The following is a 7371-nucleotide window of genomic DNA, read 5'->3' on the forward strand; positions in this document are numbered from 1 at the left end:
ATGCTTGCTTGTAAAAAAATGTTTACATTTTAAAACAGTTTACATTTGGTTGGAAAGCGCACTTTAAAAAAAATGTTTAAAAAGGTACTTTGGAGTGTCCAAAGGGCCAAACAGACAGATGTTAACTGGCCCGTGGCTTCTCCGTTAGAATGTATGACCTTTCCTGAAGAGTCCTTAACTAAAGCGCATGATTCTCACCTGTGTCTTATTACCACCAGACTACTTATTTGTGTTTCTTTGTGCTTTCAGTAGTTGCCATAACAAGAGAGAGAGATAGTGGCATAGCTGGCAGAGCCTGACACACACACGCGCACACACACACACACACACACACAGAGCGTGAAGTTATTACTACGTAGCATATTATACTTGTTTAATATTATAGTACTTGAGTTTTTTCTCCACATAATATCATACAGATTATACTGATTCAAAATAGCCAGATAGTTCATCATCGATGACGATGCATATGCTTGAGTATGATATTATATGACAGGTATTACAGGTACCAACATGTCTTTTAATTTAGACCAAGTGATTTCATACAGCAACAAATGACCAAAATCTAAACTGAAAGGAAATAATAATAATAAAAATAATACAACAGCAATCAGACCCAGTGTATCACAAATCTTGAACACTACAGAATTCTAAACAAAGTGTAAATTTCATTCAGGTAGCTCTCTGTGCCAGAAGAAACACAAAGTGACTTTTTTTCAATAAAGCAAAAGTGAAGAAAAAAATAAAAAAATAAAAGACACTGGTTTTATGATACACTTCGCGATGCAACTGTGACACATCATCACCAATGTAACCTGGGTTCATGGGGCGTTCTGGGTCTCTCAACATCAGACACCCTCAACCAGGCAACCCAGCCATGCGTGATCAGGCCTTGGCTTGTCCACTTGCGTGTTCCACCAATCACCCAACTTGATCAACAGCCATCTCCATGCCTTTTCTGCAGCCTCTGTGGTGTCATTGGTGGCTTTCCTGCTGTGCAGCCATGCAATGCCAAGGAGCTTAAGGGCTCTGTAGAGAGATTGGCCTTGCAAAGCCTCTGGGCTCACATCAAGACCTCTATCCTTGGCTCTGACACTTGCCTACTAGGCCCTCACACCTGGCCCTCTTCTTTTCATAGGTATCTTCCATCCAGTCTTCTCAAGGAACAGTCAACTCCAGCAGGACCACTTGCCTTGTCTGGCCTTAGTGTGGTCACTGCAGTGGTGTCTGGGAATCTAAGCTGTCTCCCTGGCCTGTCACACTGAATGTTGTTGCTTGCTGTGAGTCAGTCCTGTGCAGATGGTATCTGCTACTGCCCTTAGGTTGTGGTGCCAGTTACTGCTCCCCTCTCTTACGGCCTTTGTGCAGCATCTCAGTATATGCTCCTGGGATCCTCTTCTCTGGCACAGTGAGTGTGCTGAGGACGTCATAGACCAAATGGGTCAGAAACTCAATCTGGAATGGCTCTGCCTTTCCGATCTGACCAGCTCTGACCACGAGATCCTACAGTCCATCGCAAAGTGTTTGATCAAGAGCAATATTGCTGAAATTGTGAGAGTCTTGTATTGAAAAACGTATGTTTACCTTCATAATGCATTGTCCAAACATCAGCGAGAGGATCAAATGTCTTTATCAGCTGAGGATAGTGCTCTATGAAATGGTGTTTTGGCCACAAATACATCTCTGTGTTCTTACACTTTGAATAAAAAAATGGAATGACTCTTCTGTGTGTTTTGGTGCTATATCCAATTCCACTATGTTTTTATGGAGGAATAAAATTTCCTCCCTCAGGGATGCTGCGAAAAATGAGAAATGGTAGGGAAATTGTTCCTTTGCTGCAGAAGCCTGTAGCAATTTGGTGACTTTGGTTGGTTTGTCTGTAAATGTACAGACAAATGACTTTATAGCATGGTTAATTCAGTCTCAGATGGATTACTTTTGTCAGTCAGGTCTGAAATACACAGGTGTAGCTCAGTGGGAACAATCCCTTCCAAATGTAATGCAGTATGTCAGGAGGGTAGCCACTGACACAGTGAATGTGTTCCAAGTGTTTTGTCAATGGTCATCCTCCTTTCACACCATAGTGGGCACTTGAGGAAGGGCTGAGTCTCTGCTCTGGCAAAGTCCCAAGAGGGGTGTGGAAGCAGCTTAGAGACTTCAGCTTTGCGGAATACATCAGCATGTGTGTGGTTTTCTGCTGCCTGTTCTTTGATTATGACAATGATGTCTGGCAATACCATAGCAAACACCTAGCAACAACCTAGCAACCCCCTAGAATGCTATAGCAGCTACATAGCAATACCCTAGCAACCGGCTGGAACACCATAGCAACCACCTAGTAACACCTTAGCAACCACTTGGGATACTATAGCAATCATCTACTAATACCCTAGCAACCAATTGGGATACCATAACAGTCACCTAGCAATCATTCAGAATAATGTTTTTAATTTTATTTTTGGCACAAAAGCGCAAAGCTGCCTGTGTCAAATCTTGAAGCAAGGCGTCATCCCCATCAATCATTAGATGTGCCTTTTATAAGATTTTACTTCAGATTTCACGTGTTAACTGTCTGCAGCTTGTTGTAAACAATGAAATCAGTAATTACTGATTATTCATTATGTAGTCAATAAGCTGATATGATTGACAATATGTGGGATGGGAGCTCCTCATTGTCCTAGTAGAACATATACAGTATTTTCACCCTAAATGCAGATATTTCTGTGACTGGAACTGATTCTTCTCAACCATTTTGTTTGTATTTGGCTTCATCCATGTTGACTGATTTGATCTGCCATTTTAGGTGTCAGACCTGATTTTGACCTGAACATTGCGTGCAGATGGATTTAAAAATAAACACAAGTCTACCATGTTTAACATATTTAGTGGTGTTGTTGTTCTTCTTTCAGCTGCTCCTGTTATATATCTGATCATTGGCCCGCATATTTGATTTGGCACAGTTTTTACGCCGGATGCCCTTCTTGACACAACCTTCCCCAATTTTATCCTGGCTTGGGACCAGCACAAATATGGCAGCGGAAGACAACGGCGGGGGAGCGACGTCCTCAGCGGGTCAGGATGGGAGCGGAGACGTCATCAGCTGGGCAGGGAGGCAGAGCAACGTTCTCTGTAGGGAGGAAGGGCAACAACGAGACCCCTGCTCTGGGCTCGTACCCCTTCCCCTGACCATTTTTCCAGGGACAGCATTGCAGTGATGTTATTGCAATTGCTGGCCAGTTTTTTGAGCTGCTGCTGGTGCTGCTTGAGGAGAATTCTGTCACAACTCCAAGGAGTCGGATGCAAATGCAGAGTGTCTTTAATGGTTAAACAACTAATAAACAAAGACAGGAAAAGAACCATAAAACGAGAACAACTGAAACAAAGGACTAGACCACAGCAAGACAGAGAAAGGCAAGGGAAATTCAACATGAAAACAAAAACTACTCACGGTGCAAATACAACAACATACAGGTTACCATACAACACCATATAATGCTTGGCAACTAAGGAAGAAAAACACAAAACTTACATAGGGTAACTAATTAGGGAAACATAAAACAGGTGTGCACAAACAAGGAAGGAAGTGGGGCAGACAACAAAGGAAGAAATTCAAAAAAATGTGAGTGAGGGTGCCCTCTGGTGGTCTGGGGTGGGAACTGTCCATGGTGAAGCTTGGATTTTCATACAAATGGGACAAGAATCGCTTCCTAGATTAATTGATCAACTACTTGGAAGAAATTGAGTAATTCTAACTTGATTAGTTGAGTTAATGCAATGTCAGGGTTTACAGTGTACCCTTCTTTCTATCCTCTTGCAGAAAACTCCAGTATTTGTCACCTCGACATCTAACTATGTTTCAAAACAATAATGTCTTTCCCAAATCAAGAAACCAAAATTTAGGCTACAGTTGACAACAATAGCCATCTAATAACATTTTATCAGATTTAAATCAATTTTTGGGTTTGTAACATTCCAGAAAGATCAGAAAAGTTTGCTGTCAGACACAATTATAAAGCTGGGACACACTTGCAGTGCTGCTGTGAGTCAAAATGGGGTCCTTTATGCAGCTTTTCATTTTTCAATGACCATATGATTTATTGAGAGCAGTTTTTCAAATAACAATGGATAACAATCATTGAAGTATGAGAAAGACATGTGCAATGAACATACAGGTTTTACAATATTTTTTAAATAATTAAAAAATGACTATTTTTGTAGAGATCCCTGCAGAGATATGCAACTACAGAAATATGGTAGAAATGTGGTTTTATTTTTGGAGCTCAGTAAGGCAGTCAGGCTAAAATTGCATAGTTCATCACCCAATAGTAATGAACTTGAAGTTCTGTTAGCAGGGTTGCCAGGTTCTCCAGATAATGTCCATGTATTACAGATATACACTGCAAATCAAAAATGCAGAAAAATAGGTCTATGTTTTCCTATGCAAGAACACTTTAGGCTAGTTTCAAGACTTTTGGTGTGGTTTTTAAGTTGTAGTTGGGGTGGGAGTTTTGCTGAAACCTGGCAACCATCCTCATGTGTGTTTCAGCAAGCTGTTCTTCATGATTAACATTAAAGTATAAACTTATTTTTTAATTTTTGTTCCCTCAGTTTTCTCTTAATTTAGTATTCAGCAATTCCCATATATTTCCCCTATCATACAGCAGAGAGTATGCTCCTCCCACTCAGATTTTGCAGTTGTGCTCGCTTGGCCATGGATGGCAGTGCCATGGGGCAAACACTTTTCTGTTGTGCCATTTGGGAGCCTAAGGTAAACACTGTAGTCCCTGAAGCTGGCAAGCTTTCTCCACCTATTTTTGTGTCTGCATTCATGTTCCTTTAGGACACATTGTTGGTTCAATAGTGTATTAAAATGAATAATATATTTGTATTCAGCTACACCCCTACTGGAGTGGTTAAATGGGTTGAATTCTAACTTGTCTAAGCTTTCTTGCCATTAATTAAACAAAATATCCAAAAAAAATCTCTGAAATACTGAAGTTAAAATATTTATATCATATTCTATCAAAGCATGGCATACTCTTTATTTTTTGGTCTGACATGTAGCATGAATTGTGAAACCTTATACACGCAGGTGTGTGCCTTTCTAAATCATGTTCAGTTAGCTGAATTTGGCCCTGGTGGACTCCAGTGAAGTTCTAGAGAAATCTCAAGATAATCAAAACAAACAGGATGCACCTGAGGTCAATTTGGAGTGCGCAAGCCAAGGGTCTTAATTATCTAAATGAGAGGTTTTAGTTTGGTTTTTATTTATAAATAAATTCATGAACATTTTTTTAAAAAGTGTTTTCACTTTGTCATTATGGATTACCATGTGTTGATAAATGGCAAACAGTTCAGTTTAATCCATTTTAAATTGAATCTCTAACACAGAAGATTTGCAGCAACTGAGGAGGTCTGAATACTTTCTGAACCTACTTTATATACGTTATCGCTTTCGCTTCAAATAAGAGGTGTTAGTACAGTATGAGCACTAATACTGGACCTTCTTTTTCCAACCTCTGCTGGATTTCAAGCAAAAATTCACAGGATATGTACCTGTCCTGTTCTTTAGATATATTGACAACACTTTTGGAATTGTTCCATTTTTCACCCATAAAAGACCTGCTTGTCAGGAGGGAATTAAACCATCAGCCTAATCATAACCATTGTACTTCTGCACGCTAATGTTTATGATGTTCAAGGTGCAAACTTATTAACACAGGCATCAGCAAAACAGGCCCTAAAAGGATATGTTTTTACCACTCACCACTCCTCATGCTTCACTGCAGGAGTTGTTTACTGTCTCTCCTGCAAGAGGTGTAGTCAGTTGTTCATTGGAAAAAACCAAGAGAAGACTGGCTGATCATTCTGTCACGGAGAAAGGAGAACAACCTCTCTTTCCCAGTGCTGAGATTATCCAACAGCAATAACACAACAATAATGCCATCTCTTTTCACATCACTCTGGGAGCAATAAAGCGAGGAAGCTTAAGGATTGGTAGATTGCAATGGGAGCAATGATTGCTAATGAACAAAATGACAAACGGAGGTCAAAGAAGTGCTTACGGCAAACAGAGAATACTGATCGAGAAGCTTTTCATTGAAGGAAATGCTCCGTCTTTGCCGAATAAAGATTGTGGGGTTAGCCAAGATTTTACCGTAGAAGATAACAAAAAGGTACAAATGCCTGTTTTGCTAGTCAAAACAGATGTCAATCTCTGTAAAAATGTGCAAAGGAGGAAGCTTATTAGAAAGCATCTCACCCAAGCATCTCACCCAAAGGTGAAAGCAGGAAATTTCAAGGCAGTTTTTCCTTTTTTAATGTCTGGCTATTTTATGTCTGGCTTTGTGTAATTGTATATACAGTAGCATTAGTTTGGTTAATAATTTGGCCGGGGAAGTTAGAGTGAATTGTCATATTGGCATAAACATTTCTGATGTTGGAAGGTCATGGTACCCGTGTGTACAAGATGTGCCTTTAATCAGGGTTAAGGTTGAGGTTAGGTTTAGGTCCAGACATAGCTATATTTACCTACAGTTATACATATTTCATCGAGGAACACTGCAGCTGTGCAGTGCGTGTGTATGTGTATGTGAGTGTTTGTGTGTGTGTGTGTGTGTTTGTGTGTGTGTGTGTGTGTGCTTTCCTCTCTCTTGTACTGGCCTCGCTCCAAGAGTCCCCATCCCACAGTCAGTGGGTCTGATTGAGCATGACTAAATAAGGAAGCCCAGCTTTTTCAGAGGACCAAGGACACACAGTGGCAATGAACTAATGTGTGAGAGTAAGAAGAAAATCAATGGTTGAAACATAGAGAGAATGGGAAATACATGTTCATGAGAAAAATAAAGACTTTTTTAATTCAGCTCATATTGACTCATATTGTTTTTTTCTCTTAAGTTTTTTTTTTTCTTGTCTCTGCTCAGTGCAGACAACCACAAGCGATCCAGATAAGACTGAAAAGCAGGGACGGACCAAGATGAAACCACTTGAAGAAAGCATTTCATACACGTCTTACTAGGAATTTTAACATACTGTCGGTTTTCCATTTGGCTCATTCATATGTTTGTAGATAGTTAGATAGTAGATAGATAGAACTACAACCTTTTCAATTCTAAGAAGACTGAATTTTAAGGTGCTTAAAGTTTACAGTAGTCTGTGTAGTCCTAAAACTATTTCTTACAGATTTTTCCCTTTTTTTAAATTTTATCCTTTTTAACTGGTTAAATGCCTATAAAAATGATGGAAACCATATGTGAACCATAAGCTTAGAGACATGAGGTGTGTTCTTTAGCTTGATGATTGTCATTACTGAGATGGTGAGTGCCACCAAGGGGCGCTGTCGAACCACCGTGAAGCTATCCTATCATCCTA

Source organism: Pangasianodon hypophthalmus, chromosome 30, assembly GCF_027358585.1.
Source record: "Pangasianodon hypophthalmus isolate fPanHyp1 chromosome 30, fPanHyp1.pri, whole genome shotgun sequence".
Lineage (NCBI taxonomy): Eukaryota > Metazoa > Chordata > Actinopteri > Siluriformes > Pangasiidae > Pangasianodon > Pangasianodon hypophthalmus.